The sequence below is a fragment of the Macaca mulatta genome, chromosome 11 (assembly GCF_049350105.2).
Source record: "Macaca mulatta isolate MMU2019108-1 chromosome 11, T2T-MMU8v2.0, whole genome shotgun sequence".
NCBI lineage: Eukaryota > Metazoa > Chordata > Mammalia > Primates > Cercopithecidae > Macaca > Macaca mulatta.
Genome location: NC_133416.1, coordinates 112,248,980 through 112,267,788, shown reverse-complemented (window position 1 = coordinate 112,267,788; position 18,809 = coordinate 112,248,980). Strand labels below are relative to the sequence as shown.

The 18,809-nt window shown below is 40.5% G+C and overlaps 2 long non-coding RNA genes across 4 annotated transcripts in view; both read right to left on the bottom strand.

Annotated features, from left to right (window-relative positions):
- Window positions 1–18,809, bottom strand: part of LOC144333007 (uncharacterized) — a 61,159-nt gene that overhangs the window by 32,482 nt on the left and 9,868 nt on the right. Inside the window, exons 2-4 of one of the 3 annotated variants that reach the window (XR_013401299.1) lie at window positions 9,290–9,447; window positions 6,469–6,632; window positions 4,040–5,210 (exon numbers count right to left, since the gene is read on the bottom strand). This is a non-coding gene — a long non-coding RNA (uncharacterized LOC144333007). Of the gene's footprint in view, window positions 1–4,039; window positions 5,211–6,468; window positions 6,633–9,289; window positions 9,448–18,809 lie in introns of those variants that run through there. The other 2 variants (XR_013401301.1, XR_013401300.1) reach the window with 2 other exon arrangements.
- LOC144333005 (uncharacterized) lies at window positions 1,514–3,974 on the bottom strand. The gene is made up of 2 exons (XR_013401297.1): window positions 2,089–3,974; window positions 1,514–1,774 (listed from the first exon to the last, which is right to left on the bottom strand). It is a non-coding gene; the product is annotated as an uncharacterized LOC144333005 (long non-coding RNA).

The window sequence follows — 18,809 nt, the reverse complement described above, 5'->3', positions numbered from 1 at the left end:
GCATTTCTGTTTTCCTGCTTGAATGGTGCCTTTTCCAAAACCACCCATGGCCCGCCCTACCCCAATCCTGTGCCCACAAAAACCTCTGCAAGCAGAAAGAGAACAGGAGCAGCAGCTGGCCGTCAAAGACTATGGTTGGATGTTGGAGAGAAGCAGCGTGACTTCAAAAGGACAGCTTGACAGTGTTGCTTCAAAAAGGAGCCCAGCCAGGCCAGGGACAGCTGGACTCCAAGGGAAGATTATCTTCCTGTTCCGTCCCTTTTTCAGCTCCCCTTCCCGCCGAAAGACGCTTTCATCGGCCATAAAATCCCCTGCATTTACCCTCTCCAATTTTCATGCACCCTCATTCCTCCTGGACACTGGACAAGAATTTGGGTGCAGGTGCAAAAGGCTGTCACACTGACCCTCCACTGAGCTGTTAACACTTAAGCCATCTATGGACAGTAAAGCTAAAAGAGTGTGGACTGTAACCCTCTTTCTGGGGCTTCAGGGGTCATAGGCAGCCCTCTAGATGATCCTGTGAGGCCACATGGAGTTTTGCTCCTGCCAGTGCCCAAAAGCGCTCACCCAGCTCCTGCACCTGCTCACCTGTACTCCCCTTCCTGCAAGGGGTGGAACACAGTGGGACAGAGTGAGTGGAGTCTGCCCCTTCTGGCACTGAAGCAGCTGGCTAGTTCTAGTGCCTGTGCACTCCCACGAAGGGGTCAGGGAAAATTTCCTGCCTTGCTATCTTGTCCTTTCTTCTAAAAGAAAGGAATCATTTTGTCATGTGCCTCCTTTCTAGGAATGAGAAATACATTCATGTGTCATGATTCCTTCTGAACAATGCAACATTAGGCGATTTTGTTGCGTGAACACCACAATGTACTTACACAAACCTAGATAGTATTGCCTACAACACACCTAGGCTGTATGATACAATCATCATCTTGTCATGTGCCTCCTTTCTAGGAATGAGAAATACAGTCATGTGTCGCACTATTTCTTCTGAGCAATGCATCATGAGGCGATTGTGTCATGCGAATAGGCTGTATGATACAGCCTATTGCTCCCAGGCTACAAACGTGTACAGCATGTTACTCTACTGAATACTGTAGGCAACTGTAACACAACAGTAAATATTTGTATATCTAAAAATATCTAAATATAGAAAAGGTACAGTAAAAATATAGTATTATAATCTTATGGGACCACTGTTGTGTATGTGGTCCATCATTGACCAAAATATCATCATGCAGCACATGACTGCACTTTCCTTCCCAAAAGTCTACAGACCTTCCAGAAGCCTTGCTGGTTAGGCTCACATCACGTGCCCATTCCTAAACCAGTAACTGGCAAGAGTTTTCCATGAACAGATGGTGGGGAGTCAAACACAAAGATTCCAACATTAAAACTTTTGGGAAAAGTCTATAAATCATATATATCCTGTATTTTTGCTTCAGGATTTTGACCCAGGATTGTGAACTGATGTTTAAGCTGAATTATTTTGTTGACATAAAGAAAAGGAAACAAGTCAGTTTAATGAACATTTATTGTATATTCCAACTGAGTGAAAGGCACTATGCTAGGCAGTGAGAGAAATACAAATGAAAGTAAGACTCAACCTCTTTTCTTACATTTCTTTTTCTTTTCTTTGAGAATGTCTCTGTCACCCAGGCTGGAGTGCAGTGGCATGATCTTGGCTCACTCCAACCTCCACCTCCTAGGTTCAAGCGATTCTCCTGCCTCAGCCTCCCAAGTAGCTGGGATTACAGATATACGCCACCATACCTGGCTCATTTTCTTTTTTTTTTTTTTTTTTTTTTTTGAGACGGAGTCTCGCTGTGTCTCCCAGGCTGGAGTGCAGTGGCGCGATCTCGGCTCACTGCAAGCTCCGCCCCCTGGGTTCACGCCATTCTCCCGACTCAGCCTCCCAAGTAGCTGGGACTACAGGCGCCCGCTACCACGCCCGGCTAATTTTTTTGTATTTTTAGTAGAGACGGGGTTTCACCGTGTTAGCCAGGATAGTCTCGATCTCCTGACCTCGTGATCCACCCGCCTCGGCCTCCCAAAGTGCTGGGATTACAGGCTTGAGCCACCGTGCCCGGCCTCATTTTCATATTTTTAGTAGAGACAGGGTTTCTCCATGCTGGCCAGGCTTGTCTGGAACTCCTGACCTCAGGTGATCCACCCACCTCGGCCTCCCAAAATGCTAGGATTACAGGTGTGAGCCACCATGCTTGGCCTTTTCTTACATTTCTTATCACAGTCATGGATACAGGCAGAGTAATACAAACTATCCTGCTAGGCAGTTTTTAAAAATAACTACCATATTTGATGCATAATTAAAATGTTATTGGAACAGATGGGAGATTTATTCAGAATGAGATTTTTGCTTCAAAAGCCATTATACCTAATTTTCGGATCTGTAACTGTCACAGCGCCATAGAAAGACGGTACGTCACAAGTTTGAAGAGAACATTTCATTCATTTTAGGAGTGCAACTGTTCTCCAAATGACTGCCATCAACTCACACTTAAGCACCAGAGTAAGCAAAGGGTTGGAAAACCAAAGCACAACAGTAATGTACTTTCCACACACTGTAGGGCAAACTGCTTTCAAACAAAACAACTTTTAAGATAAGGCCATAACATACTGATACGTTTTGGCTGTGTCCCCACCCAAATCTCATCTTGAACTGTAGCTCCCATAAGGGAGCTGGTGGGAGGTAATTCAATCATGGGGGCAGGTCTTTCTATGCTGCTCTCATGTGAATAAGTCTCACAAGATCTGATGGTTTTATAAAGGGGAGCTACCCTACACAAGCTCTCTTGCCTGCTGCCATGTAAGACATGACTTTCTTCCCATTTACCCTCTACCATGATTGTGAGGTCTCCTCAGCCATGTGGAACCGTGAGTCCATTAAACCTCCTTTCCTTCATCAATTACCCAGTCTCGGGTATGTCTTTATTAGCAGTGTGAGAACAGACTAATATGCATACATACAATAAAGTCCTCAAAAGTTAAATTTACAACCCATTAGCCTTTACATAATGTATGAGTGGTGGTAACTCTTAGAATAGTTGCTAACACAGAAGGGGCTCAGTAAGTACCAGCTGTTGTTGCATCTGCCAATTTGATAGGTGAAGAATGCAATCTTGATTTCATTTGCATTTCTCTGATAAATGGAGTTGAACTCTTTTTCTGTGAATTACTTCCTTATTTCCTATGGTCTTTTCACTACTGAGATTATCAGTCATTTTTTTCTAAAATGTAAAAGCCTGTGATATATTAATGACACTCTGTCATATTTCAGATATTTTTCCCAGTATTTCCCTTATCTTTTGAATTTATTTGCAACACACTAGTTTTTAATATTTATGAGGATGAATTTTGCACTCTTTTCCTTTGTAATTTTAGGCTTTGATGTTACGCTTTTTTTAAAAAAACCTTTCTTGACTATTTTACTAAATATAAACCTGTATTTTAGTATGGAACTCTTAAAATTTTTTTTTTTAACATTTAAATCCTTAATCCATATAAAATTCATCCTGGCATATGATATAAGGCTAGAGAATCTAATCTTGTTTGAAATAGCTGGTTCTGACATTGTTTATGAATAATTCATCCATTTTACCAGATTACACAAGTAGTCTCCCTTTATCCATGGAGGATACATTCCAAGAGGATGCCTGAAACATTTGATAGAACAGAGCCCTATACACACTGTTTTCAATCTGAGAATCCAAAAGGCTACTAAGTGACTAAAGGGTGGGTAACACATACAGCATGAATATGCAGGACAAAAGGACAATTCATGTCCCAGGCGAGACGAACTGGGACAGCCTAAGATTTCATCACATTATTCAGCAACTTAAAACTTATGTATTATTTCTGGAATGTTCCATGTAATATTTTTATATTGTGGTTGACTATGGGTAGCTGAAACTGTGGAAAGCAAAACTGACAATAACAACTGTACTTGAAATTACACCTTCATATTCTCCTGCCTGGAACCATCTACGATGGCTTATTAAAGTCTCCTGTATACCTTCACGTATCCATTTAATCCATTTATTATCATTATTCCATGCCTACTGTGTACCACACACTATGCTAAGTAGTGAAATAGATAAATGCAACTGTTCACACAAGGTAGCACAGCATCCAGTGGAAGAAGATCTTTAAATAAGTATTTATGCCAGTAACTCATCACGGCTGTGTACAGTTCGGGTGTACTCTTTTCCAGGTGAAAAAATCCTGTTTCAGATCTGTTCATTTCTTTACACATTTAGCGAGTGAGTCACAGGCAAGGAGAGCTGGTTCCAACGTCCAATAAGAAAGATCACAAAGGACCTGGATAATCATCTTCACAGCAATCACAAGAAGCCTCAGGCCAACGTGAGGAATCGGAAAGAATAAAATTCAAAGAAAACCCGAAAACATTAGCAGACAAAGTTCTATCAGCTCTACCCACTCACAGATAGTCCTTAAATTCTCAGGCCTCTTTCCTGAGCAAAAGTCAGGCTCATGGTAGATGAGGTCCCAAATAAATTTAGTAAAACCAAGGATAGGGCAGAAAGGCAACTCCAGCCTAAGGTCATTTTGACCTTTGGAAGGGAAAACCAGCTGTCGCCCTTCTTTGTATTATGCCCTCCAAATTTTCCTGTGATGTCCCTATTTTCTACATTTGATAGGTTTCGAGCTGTGGGCAACTGTGTGGAACAGTTTTAATAGCTAAGAAGTTTTGCTTTACAAAAAAAAAAAAAAAATCAACTAAAAACTAATTTTTCCAACCAGTAAATTCTGCGTGCATTGTATGACTTGCACTGTCACCAACAGTGATTACACTATAAAGCATCAGTTTTCCAACTCAAACTAGAAAGGAATTTTTAAAATAAAAATAGATTCAGAATAGCTAAATACAGCTGACACTTGAACAACACAGATTTGAACTGTGTGGGTCCACTTATACATGGATTATTTTCAATAAATATATTTTTTAACATTTTTGGAGATTTGTGACAATCTGAAAAAATTCACAGATGAACTGCATGGCTTAAAATATAAAAAAATTTGAGAAGTTAGGTATGTAAAAAATGCATAAAATATATGTAGATACCAGTCCATCTCATCATTTCTACCATAAAAAATATATAAATATATTATAAAAAGTTAGAATTTATCAGCACTTACCCACACAAACACTTATAGATGGTACTTAGTGCCGTCTGCAGTTGAAAGAAATACAAACAAGTGCAAAGACACAGTATTAAATCATAATTACATAAAACTCTGGTACTGTAATAACTTTGTGGTCATCTCCTGTTGCTATTGCGATGAGCTCGTGTTGCAAGTGTCTACTCACGATACCATGTGACACTAATCATCTCTGTGTGAACAGTTCCTCTCTACAGTAAATTGCCTATCACAGTAAAAAGTGATCTCTTGGCTGTCTGGCAAGATGGTCAAATAGGAACAACTCTGGTCTGCAGCTCCCAACAAGATCAACACAGAAGGCAAGTGATTTCTGCATTTCCAACTGAGGTACCCAGCTCATCTCACTGGGACTGGTTAGACAGTGGGTACAGCCCACAGAGGGGAAGCAGACGCAGACTGGGGCATCGCCTCACCCGGGAAGAACAAGGGGTCAGGGAACTCCCTCCCCTAGCCAAGGGAAGCTGTGAGGTACTCTGTCGTGAGGAACAGTGCACTCTGGTCCAGATACTGTGCTTTTCCCACTGTCTTTACAACCTGCAGACCAGGAGATTCCCTTGGGTACCTACACCACCAGGGCCCTGGGTTTCAAGCCCAAAGCTGGGCGGCCGTTTGGGCAGACACTGAGCTAGCTGCAGGAGTTTCTTTTCATGCCCCAGTGGTGCCTGGAACACCAGCGAGACAGAACTGTTCACTCCCCTGGAAAGGGGGCTGAAAACAGAAAGCCAAGTTGTCTAGCTTAGCACATCCCACCCCCACAGAGCCAAGCAAGCTAAGATCACTGGCTTGAAATTCTCATTGCCAGCAGAGCAGTCTGAAGTCAACGTGGGACACTCGAGCTTGGTGGGGAAATGGGGTGTCAACCATGATGGAGGCTTGAGTGGGCAGTTTTCCCCTCACAGTGTAAACAAAGCCACGGGGAAATTCGAACTGGGCAGAGCCCACTACAGTGTGGCAAAGCCGCTGTGGCTAGACTGCCTCTCTAGATTCCTCCTGTCTGGCAGGGCATCTCTGAAAGAAAGGCAGCAGTCCCAGTCAAGGGGGTTATAGATAAAAGTCCCATCTCCCTGGGACAGAGCACCTGGGGGAACAGTTGTCTGTGGGTGCAGCTTCAGCAGACTTAAACATTTCTGCCTGCCAGCTCTGAAGGAGCAGCAGATGTCCCAGCACAGCACTCAAGCTCTGCTAAGGAACAGACTACCTCCTCAAGTGGGTCCCTGACCCCTGTGCCTACTTACTGGGAAATACTTCTCAGCAGGGGTTGACAGATACCTCACAGAGGAGATCTCCAGCTGGCATCTTGTGGGTGCCCCTCTGGGACGAAGCTTCCAGAGGAAGGAACAGGCAGCAATCTTTGCTGTTCTGCAGCCTCTGCTGTTTACCTGATACCCAGGTAAACAGGGTCTGGAGTGGACCTCCAGCAAACTCCAGCAGACCTGCAGCAGAGGGGCCTGACTGTTAGAGAAGGAAAACTAACAGAAAGGAATAGCATCAACATCAACAACAAGGACGTCTGCACAGAAACCCCATCCAAAGATCACCAACATAAAAGAGCAAAGGTAGGTAAATCCACAAAGATGAGGAAAAACCAGAGCAAAAAGGCTGAAAATTCCAAAAAACAGAACACCTCTTCTCCTCCAAAGGATCACAACTCCTAGCCAGCAAGGGAAAAAAACTGGGCAGAGAATAAGGTTGATAAATTGACAGAAGTAGGCTTCAGAAGGTGGATACTAACAAACTCCTCCGAGCTAAAGGAGCATGTTCTAACCCAGTGCAAGGAAGATAAGAACCTTGAAAAAAGATTACAGGAAGTGCTAACTAGAATAACCAGTTAGGAGAAGAACATAAATGACCTGATGGAGCTCAAAAACACAGCATGAGAACTTTGTGAAGCACACACAAGTATCAATAGCCTAACTAATCAAGCAGAAGAAAGGATATCAGAGATTGAAGATCAACTTAATGAAATAAAGCATGAAGACAGATTAAAGAAAAAAGAATGAAAAGGAACAAACAAAGCCTCCAAGAAATATGAGACTATGTGAAAAGACCTAGCCTATGTTTGATTTGGTGTACTTGAAAGTGACAGGGAGAATGGAACCAAGCTGGAAAACACTCCTCAGGATATTTTCCAGGAGAACCTCCCCAACCTAGCAAGACAGGCCAACATTCAAATTCAGGAAATACAGAGACCACCACAAAGATATTACTCGAGAAGAGCAACCCCAAGACACATAATCGTCAGATTCGCCAAGGTTGAAATGAAGGAAAAAATGTTAAGGGCAGCCAGAGAGAAAGGCTGAATTACCCAAAAAGGGATGCCCATCAAACTAACAGTGTATCTCTATGAAGAAACCCTATAAGCCAGAAGAGAGTGGGGGCCAATATTCAACATTCTTAAAATGAAGAATTTTCAACCCAGAATTGCACATCCAGCGAAACTAAGCTTCATAAGCGAACAAGAAATAAAATCCTTTACAGACAAGCAAATGCTGAGAGATTTTGTCACCACCAGGTTTGCCATACAAGAGCTCCTGAAAGAAGCACTAAATATTGAAAGGAAAAACCGGTACCAGCCACTGCAAAAACATACCAAATTGTAAGGACCAAAGACACTATGAAGAAACTGCATCAACTAATAGACAAAATAACCAGCTACCATCATAATGACAGGATCACATTCACACATAAAAATATTAACCTTAAATGTAAACAGACTAAATGCCCCAATTAAAAGACACAGACTGGAAAATTGGATAAAGAGTCAAGACCCATCAGTGTGCTGTATTCAGGAGACCTATCTCATGTGCAAAGACACACATAGGCTCAAAATAAAGGGATGGAGGAATATTTACCAAGCAAATGGAAAGCAAAAAAAAAAAAAAAGGCAGGGGTTGTAGTCTCTGATAAACAAACTTTAAACCAACAAAGATCAGAAAAAGACAAACAAGGGCATTACACAATGGTAAAGGGATCAATTCAACAAGAAGAGCTAACTATCCTAAATATATATGCAACCAATACAGGAGCACCCAGATTCATAAAGCAAGTTCTTAGAAACCGACAAAGAGACTTAGTCTCCCACAGAATAACAGTGGGAGAGTTTAAACATCTCACTGTCAGTATTAGATAGATCAATGAGACAGAAAATTAACAAAGATATTCAGGACTTGAACTCAGCTCTGGACCAAGTGGACCTAATAGACATCTACAGAACTCTCCACCCCAAATCAACAGAATATACATTATTCTCAGCACCACAATTGCACTTATTCTAAAATTGACCACATAATTGGAAGTAAAGCACTCCTCAGCTAAATGCAAAAGAACGGAAATCATAACAAACGGTCTCTCAGACCACAGTACAATCATATTAGAACTCAGGATTAAGAAATGCACTAAAAAAAGCACAACTACATGGAAACTGAATAGCGTGCTCCTGAATGACTACTGGCTAAATAACGAAGTTTAGGCAGAAATAAGTAAGTTATTTGAAACCAATGAGAACATAGACACAATGTACCAGAATCTCTGGGACACAGCTAAAGCAGTGTTTTAGAGGGAAATTTATAGTACTAAATGTCCATATCACAAAGTGGGAAAGATCTAAAATTGACATCCTAACATCACAAAAGAACCAGAGAAGCAAAAGCAAGCAAATTCAAAAGCTAGCAGAAGACAAGAAATAACTAAGATCAAGAAATAACTAAGATCAGAGCAGAACTGAAGGAGATAGAAACATGAAAAACCCTTCAAAAAAATCAATGAATCCAGGAGCTGGTTTTTTGAAAAAATTAACAAAATAGATAGACCACTAGTCCGATTAATAAAGAAGAAGAGAGAGAAGAATCAAACAGACAATAAAAAATGGTAAAGGGGATAGCACCACTGATCCCACAGAAATACAAACCACCATCAGAGAATACTATAAACACCTCTATACAAATCTATAAACACCTCTAGAAAATTTAGAAGAAATGAATAAATTCCTGGACACATACACCCTCCCAAGATTAAACCAGGAAAATGTCAAATCTCTGAATAGACCAATAATAAGTGCTGAAACTGAGGCAGTAATTAATAGCCTACTAACCAAAAAAAGCTCAGGACCAGAAGAATTCACAGCCAAATTCTATCAGAGGTACAAAGAGGAGCTGGTACCATCCCTTCTGAAACTATTCCAAACAACAGAAAAAGAGGGACTCCTCCGTAATTCATTTTATGACACCAGCATCATCCTGATACCAAAACCTGGCAGAGACACAACAAAAAAAGAAAATTTTAGGCCAATATCCCTGATGAACATCGATGCAAAAATCCTCAATAAAATACTGGCAAACTGAATCCAGTAGCACATCAAAAAACTTACCCACCACGATCAAGTCGGCTTCATCCCTGGGATGGAAGGCTGGTTCAACATAACCAAATCAATAAATATAATCCATCACATAAACAGAACCAATGACAAAAAGCACATGATTATATCAATAGATGTGGAAAAGGCCTTCAATAAAATTCAACACCTCTTCATGCTAAAAACTCTCAATAAACTAGGTATTGATGGAACATATCTCAATAAGAGCTATTTATGACAAACCCACAGCCAATACCATACTGAATGGGCAAACGCTGGAAGCATTCCCTTTGAAAATCAGCACAAAACAAGGATGCCCTCTCCCACCACTCCTATTTAACATAGTATTGGAAGTTCTTGTAAGGGCAAGCAGACAAGAGAAAGAAATAAAGCATATAAAAACAGGAAGAGAGGAAGTCAAATTGTCCCTGTTTGCAGATGACATGATATTTACAAAAATCCCATCGTCTCAGCCCAAAAACTCCTTAAGCTGATAAGCAACTTCAGTCAAGTCTCAGGATACAAAATCAATGTGCAAAAATGACAAGCATTGCTATAAACCAATAACTATAAACCAATAACAGAAAGCCAAATCATGAGTGAACTCCCATTCACAACTGCTACAAAGAGAACAAAATATCTAGGAATACAACTTACAAGGGATGTGAAGGACCTCTTCATGGAGAACTGCAAACCACTGCTCAAGGAAATAAGAGAAGACAAACAAATGGAAAAAACATTCCATGCTCATGGATAGGAAGAATCAATATTGTGAAAATGGCCACACTGCCCAAAGTAATTTATAGATTCAATGCTATCCCCATCAAGCTACCATTGACCCTCTTCACAGAATTAGAAAACTACTTTAAATTTCATATGAAACCCAAAAAGAGCCCGTATAGCCAAGACAATTCTAAGCAAAAAGAACAAAGCTGGAGGCATCACGCTATCTGACTACAAACTATACTACAAGGCTACAGTAACCAAAACAGCATGGTACTGGTACCAAAATAGATATATAGGCCAAAGGAACAGAACAGAGGCCTCAGAATTCACACCACACATCTACAACCATCTGATCTTTGACAAACTTGACAAAAACAAGCAATGGGGAAAGATTCCCTATTTAATAAATGGTGCTGGGAAAACTGGCTAGTCATATGCGGAAAACAGAAACTGGACCCCTTCCTTACACCTTATACAAAAATTAACTCAGATGGATTAAAGACTTAAATGTAAGACCTAAAACCATAAAAACTCTAGAAGAAAACTTAGGCAATACCATTCAGGACACAGACATTGGCAAAGACTTCATGACTAAAACACCAAAAGCATGGCAACAAAAGCCAAAATAGATAAATGGGATCTAAACTAAAGAGCTTCTGCACAGCAAAATAAACTATCATCAGAGTGAACCAGCAACCTACAGAATGGGAGAAATTTCTGCAATGTATCCATCTGACAAAGAGCTAATATCCATAACCTGCAAAGAACTTAAACAAATTTACAAGAAAAAAACAACCCCATCAAAAAGTGGGCTAAGGATATGAACAGACACTTCTCAAAAGAAGACATTTATGCAGCCAACAGACACATGAAAAAATGCTCATCATCACTGGTCATTTGAGAAATGCAAATAGAAACCACAATGAGATACCAGTTAGAATGTCAATCACTAAAAAGTCAGGAAACAACAGGTGCTGGAGAGGATATGGAGAAATAGGAAAGCTTTCACACTACTGGTGGGAGTATAAATTAGTTCCACCATTGTGGAAGACAGTGTGGCAATTCCTCAAGGATCTAGAACCAGAAATACCATTTGACTAAGCAATCCCATTACTGGGTATATATCCAAAGGATTATAAATCATTCTACTATAAAGACACATGCACACGTATGTTTACTGCAGCACTGTTCACAATAGCAAAGACTTGGAACCAACCCAAATGCCCATCAATGACAGACTGAATAAAGAAAACGTGGCACATGTACACCATGGAATACTATGCAGCCGTAAAAAAGGATGAGTTCATGTCCTTTGCAGGGACGGGGATGAAGCAGGAAACCATCATTCTCAGCAAACTAACACAGGAACAGAAAACCAAACACCACATGTTCTCACTCATAAGTGGGAGCTGAACAATGAGAACACACGGACACAGGGAGGGGAACATCACACACTGGGGCCTGTTGGGGGGTCGGGGCCTAGAGGAGGGATAGTATTAGGAGGGATACCTAATGTAGATGACGAGTTGATGGTGGCAGCCAACCGCCATGGAACGTATATACCTATGTAACAAACCTGCAAATGATCTCTTATGGTTATCACATGTTCTTCATCTTTAGTGCAATATTGTAAACCTTGAATAACACCATAGGTAGGAACCATATAAAGTGCTACTAGTGATGTTAGAATTTCTTCCAAGAAGCAGAGAAAAGTCATGACATTACAAGAAAAATATGAATTGCTTGATGTGCACCATAGACTGAGGTCTGCATCTGTGGTTGCCCACCATTTCAAGATAAATGAATCTACCATAAGGACCATTGTTAAAAAAGAAAAGGAAATTTGTGAAGCCATTGCTGCAGCTGTGCCAGTGGGCACAAAAATCTTTTTGTGAAATACATTTTTATTTCCTATTGAAAATGCAGCTTTTATGTGGGTACAGGATTGCTATCAAAAAGGCTAGACTCTAATATGATTTGAAAAAAAGGGAAGTTATTAAATGACAACTGAGAGCAAAGGGAAAGTGAAGGTTCTAAAGCTGGAGAATTCAATGCCAGCATAAGATGCTTTGAGAATTTTAGAGGTTTGACTTAAAAAAAAAAACAAAAACAGTCAAGATAACAGGAGAAGCAGCTTCTGCTAACCAAGAGGCACCAGCCAAGTTCCCAGGTGTCAATAAAAAAAATCACGGAGAAGAAAGGATACCTTCTCAAACAGGTTTTTAATACAAACAAAAGTACCCTCATCTGGGAAAAAAAAAGTCACAAACGAAATAATCTGCACACCAAACTCCCATGATGCACAAAATACCTATATAACAAACCTGCAAACAAGTACCCCTGAACCTAAAAGTAAAAAAAAAAAAGAGCCACAAAAGACATCAATTAGTAAAAGAAGTGAGCACGATTTAAGGCAGGAAGGGACAGGCTAACTCTACTGTTCTGCGCAAGTGCAATCAGATTTATGATCAGGGCTGCCCTTATCTGTAAGGCTGCTAATCCCCGCGCCTGGAAAAGATAAACACCAGTTGCCAGTCTTCTGATTGTACAAAAAGGCTTGGACAAGACCCCTTTCCCTGGATTGGCTGCATCAATGCTTTGTCTCTAAAGTCAAGAAGTACCTTGCCAATAAAGAACTGTCTTTTATAGTTCTTCTGATATCAGACAATGCCCAGGGTCACCTAGAAACCCATGAGTTCAACTCTGAAGGTATCAAAGTGGTCTACTTTCCCCCAAACAGAAGGCCTCTAATTCAGCCTCTAGGGTCAGGGGATCATGAGGACCTTTAAGGCTCATTATACATGATACTCTATGGAAAAAATTTTCAAAGCTATGCAAGAGAACACTGATAGAACATCATGAAATTCTAGAAGGATTACACCATTGAAGACAATATCATTGTTATAGCTGTAAAAGCCATCAAGCCTGAAACAATAAATTTGTGCTGAAAAAACCTGTGTCCACATATCATGCATGAATTCTAAGATTCACAATGGAGCCAATCAAGGAAATCATGAGATTGTGAATGTGGCAAAAAAGGTGGGGCAGGTGAAGTGAAGGGTTTCAAGACAGGGATCTTGGAGAAATTCAAAAGCTAACAGACATCACACCAGAGGAATTAACAGAAGACAGCTTGATAGAGATGAATGCTTCTGAGCCACAGTGCCAGACGATGAGGAAGGTGGAGAAGCATCAGTACCAGAAAACACAATGACATTAGACAATCTGGCAGAAGGGTTCTGATCATTCAAGGTTGCTTTTGACTTCTTTCACAACATGGATCTATGACACACACGCTAAAACTAAAGCAAATGGTAGAAGAAGATTGGTACTGTATAGAAACATTTTTAGAGAAACTGAGCCAGGAGAATAGGGTCTGGAAGCAGGGAACCTAAGGCCAATCCACACTGACTTCCTAGACTGAATCAAAAGGAAAACCCCAACTTTCCATGCCCAAGTAACAAAAGGATCAGAGGCTACTCCCTTTGCAACTACCCACTACTGTGTCACAGACGAAAAATGGCAAGTACTTCTGGTCCCCTCCTGCAACCAATCAGACTGGTCACAGGCCTAGTCTTCATTTGCGCAGGGTTATAACTTTGTAACTTCACTTCACCTTCCACAACCAATCAGATGCCTGCATAGGGTGTAATGCAGTAACTTCACTTCAGCCTCTGACTGGTCACCTTCAGCAACTAATCAGACTGGCTGCAGACCACTACTTCATTTACATAGGGTGTAAACCAAGTAACCAATGGGAAACCTCAAGAAGGTATTTAAACCCCGGAAAATTTTCTAACCAGTACTCGAGCCACTTGCTTGAGCCTGCTCCCACTCTGTGGAGGGTACTTTCATTTCAATAAATCTGTGCTTTTGTTGCTTCATCCTTTCATTGATTTGCATGTTTTATCCAATTCTTTGTTCAAAACGCCATGAACCCAGATGACTCAGAGTCAAGATCCTCCACTAGTAACAAAATGAATAACTCAGAAAGTCAGACAGAAATTACAATGTATTTCCATAAAGTTACAATGAGTGTGCCTTCTTCGTCTCTACCTCCTCCACCTCTGCCAACCCTTCTGCTTCCTCCTCCTCAACCTACTCAACTTGAAGAAAATGAGGATGAAGTCCTTAATGATGATCCACTTCCATTTTAAGAACAATAAGTATATTTTTCTCTTCCTGATTTCCTTAGTAATATTTTCTTTTCCCTAGCTTACTTCATTGTAAAAATACAATATGTAATATATATAACATACACAATATGTGTTAGTCAACTATTTATCTTATCACTAAGGCTTCTGGTCAATAGTAGGCTATTAGTAGTTAAGTTTTCGGGGAGTCAAAAGTTATACATAGATTTTTGACCACAAAGGGGGTCAACACCCTAACTCCCGCATTGTTCAAGGATCAACTGTATAAGTAATTCTTTTGTAAAATCTTTTTTCTTTTTCACATATTTCTCCCTCATTAAACCCATTTTGATGGTGACAAATAAGTTTGACTTCATAATAACCTAAAAAAACTAGGTTATTTTATTCAAAGGGATCATTTAAAACAAAACTGGTAATTTTTACTTATTTATTTATTTTTTGAAATGGAGTCTTGCTCTGTCACCCAGGCTGGAGTGCAGTGGTGCGAGCTTGGCTCACTGCAACCTCCACCTCCCGGGTTCAAGTGATTCTTCTGTCTCAGCCTCCCAAGTAGCTGGGACTACAGGTATGTGCCACCACGCCCAGCTAATTTTTGTATTTTTAGTAGAGATGGGGATTCACCATGTTGGCCAGGCTGGTCTCAAACTCCTGACCTCGTGATCTGCCCACCTCAGCCTCCCAAAGTGCTGGGATTACAGGCATAAGCCACCGCGCCTGGCCTTTATTTTTACTTTAAAACAAAATTGATGTTTCTGAAATCCATGCTGAAGAAAAAAGATGCTAACAAATTCACTCATCACCATGCACAAAATTAAGCTTTCTAAACTCTACCTCAGAAGAGAGTAAAGGTCATTCTACTCTGGGAAGACATCCAAATGCTATATATTCCAACTCTTTAAAAACCAGCTCTGGTTTCTCTGAGAAACAAAACACATCCAATATTACACATGTGAAATTAAATAAGCAGGAGGCTATTAGCCTGAGACTCCCTTGGTACTTGTAGTTCCTATATACAAACTGCAATCTTACTCAGTAATAAACAAACCAAAACCTAACTTAGCAGTATACTTTTGTAACAAATAGTTAGGTTTAAGCCAGAGAGAAACAGCTGAGCTTCAGTCAATCATAGGCAGTCAAGTTATCAGACCATGCACAAATAAGGCAAATGCCTAGCTGTAACCAATCAAGCTATTTCTGTAGTTTACTTCCACGTTTGATTTATACTTATGAAACCATACTCTCCGTGCCACAGAGTGGAACACTCTGAACCTTTCAGTTTTCAGTGCTAATTCATAAAATTGTTCTTTGCTAAAATAAACTGTTAAATTTAATTTGTCTAGAGGTTTTAACAGTTAAGTGTTTGGTGTCAGAAGTGGGATCCAAAGGTGACTTCCAGCAACCACCCAGGAGGACCCTAGTGACCAAATGAATGTATTTGCTGAGCCCATTGTATCCATTCCTCTCTCACAGCAACTGGAGGTTGTACATGATTTCCCTTTCAGATTACAGCTACATAGATTTATGTTTTGAGCTCTCCAAATTTACTTGAACAATTCTTTTACCAAACAGGGTCCAGAGACTGGGTCCACTAGAAGGCCTATGGTAAGTCACAAGAAGACAGGGAATCATGAGTTCATCTGGATCCATGGAGTCTAGAACTCCTCCATCTGGAACTAGAGCCAATTTTGTGTATAAGAACTACAGACTCAGCCGGGCGCGGTGGCTCAAGCCTGTAATCCCAGCACTTTGGGAGGCCGAGACGGGCGGATCATGAGGTCAGGAGGTCGAGACCATCCTGGGTAACACAGTGAAACCCCGTCTCTACTAAAAATACAAAAACTTAGCCGGGCGAGGTGGCAGGCGCCTGTAGTCCCAGCTACTCGGGAGGCTGAGGCAGGAGAATGGCGTGAACCCGGGAGGCGGAGCTTGCAGTGAGCTGAGATCCGGCCACTGCACTCCAGCCTGGGTGACAGAGCGAGACTCCGTCTCAAAAAAAAAAAAAGAACTACAGACTCGGGGCATGTTGCTTTTCTAAAAAATGAGTGAAACTTACAAAAAATAATTTAGAATTCCAGTGGCCCACAGTGGGAAAGTTTTAACCTACATAAACTTGTTCACTTGCAAGGCACATTACAAAAGAAAGAATCCAAAATGCTTCATAAGCAATGAGATGCATTTTTTAAATTGGTACACACAGGCAGCTAAGAGTTCTTAGAGAAGGCAAATGAAAAGCTTAAGAAGCTTAAGGATGATACAAAAAAAGACTAACTTGACTGATTCAAACCTGTTTTGTTCTTTCTCTTTACCCATCCTTACCTCAATACTCTGAGTCTAATAACCTTTTTGCTCAACTACTCTTTCACTCTAAAGATAATGAAAAAAAGCAAGTTAGACAAATGCCTTACAAAACGAGATTCTCTGATCAGCCAGGCCTGCCTGTCATAACCACCTTTACTCCATGGTCAAAAATTAAGCTTCCAGACATGGTAAAAGACTTCCCTAGCCCAGGGGAAAACCCCCAAAAATGTACTGAAGATTTCAGAATTCTCACAGGAGCTTACAAGCCAGGACTCCCCGACCAACTTATTCATATGATACTGGGACACAGCAAAGCTTGAAAATGTATGACAACAGAATGGGAAAAACTTACTGAGGATATTAAAGACTCCCCCAAGGTTGCAATACTAGTCTCTGATAAAACAGACTTTAAACCATCAAAGATCAAAAGAGACAAAGAAGGCCATTACATAATGGTAAAGGGATCAATTCAACAGGAAGAGCTAACTATCCTAAATATATATGCACCCAATACAGGAGCACCCAGATTCATAAAGCAAGTCCTTAGAGACTTACAAAGAGACTTAGACTCCCATACAATAATAATGGGAGACTTCAACACTCCACTGTCAACATTAGACAGATCAACGAGACAGAAAGTTAACAAGGATATCCAGGAATTGAACTCATCTCTGCAGCAAGCAGACCTAATAGACATCTATAGAACTCTCCACCCCAAATCAACAGAATATACATTCTTCTCAGCACCACATCGTACTTACTCCAAAATCGACCACGTAATTGGAAGTAAAGCACTCCTCAGCAAATGTACAAGAACAGAAATTATAACAAACTGTCTCTCAGACCACAGTGCAATCAAACTAGAACTCAGGACTAAGAAACTCAATCAAAACCGCTCAACTACATGGAAACTGAACAACCTGCTCCTGAATGACTACTGGGTACATAACGAAATGAAGGCAGAAATAAAGATGTTCTTTGAAACCAATGAGAACAAAGATACAACATACCAGAATCTCTGGGACACATTTAAAGCAGTGTGTAGAGGGAAATTTATAGCACTAAATGCCCACAAGAGAAAGCAGGAAAGATCTAAAATTGACACTCTAACATCACAATTAAAAGAACTAGAGAAGCAAGAGCAAACACATTCGAAAGCTAGCAGAAGGCTAGAAATAACTAAGATCAGAGCAGAACTGAAGGAGATAGAGACACAAAAAACTCTCCAAAAAATCAATGAATCCAGGAGTTGGTTTTTTGAAAAGATCAACAAAATTGACAGACCACTAGCCAGACTAATAAAGAAGAAAAGAGAGAAGAATCAAATCGACGCAATTAAAAATGATAAAGGGGATATCACCACCGACCCCACAGAAATACAAACTACCATCAGAGAATACTATAAACACCTCTACGCAAATAAACTGGAAAATCTAGAAGAAATGGATAATTTCCTGGACACTTACACTCTTCCAAGACTAAACCAGGAAGAAGGTGAATCCCTGAATAGACCAATAGCAGGCTCTGAAATTGAGGCAATAATTAATAGCCTACCAACCAAAAAAAGTCCAGGACCAGATGGATTCACAGCTGAATTCTACCAGAGGTACAAGGAGGAGTTGGTACCATTCCTTCTGAAACTATTCCAATCAATAGAAAAAGAGGGAATCCTCCCTAACTCATTTTATGAGGCCAACATCATCCTGATACCAAAGCCTGGCAGAGACACAACAAAAAAAGAGAATTTTAGACCAATATCCCTGATGAACATCGATGCAAAAATCCTCAATAAAATACTGCCAAACCGGATTCAGCAACACATCAAAAAGCTTATCCACCATGATCAAGTGGGCTTCATCCCTGGGATGCAAGGCTGGTTCAACATTCGCAAATCAATAAACATAATCCAGCATATAAACAGAACCAAAGACAAGAACCACATGATTATCTCAATAGATGCAGAAAAGGCTTTTGACAAAATTCAACAGCCCTTCATGCTAAAAACGCTCAATAAATTCGGTATTGATGGAACGTACCTCAAAATAATAACAGCTATTTATGACAAACCCACAGCCAATATC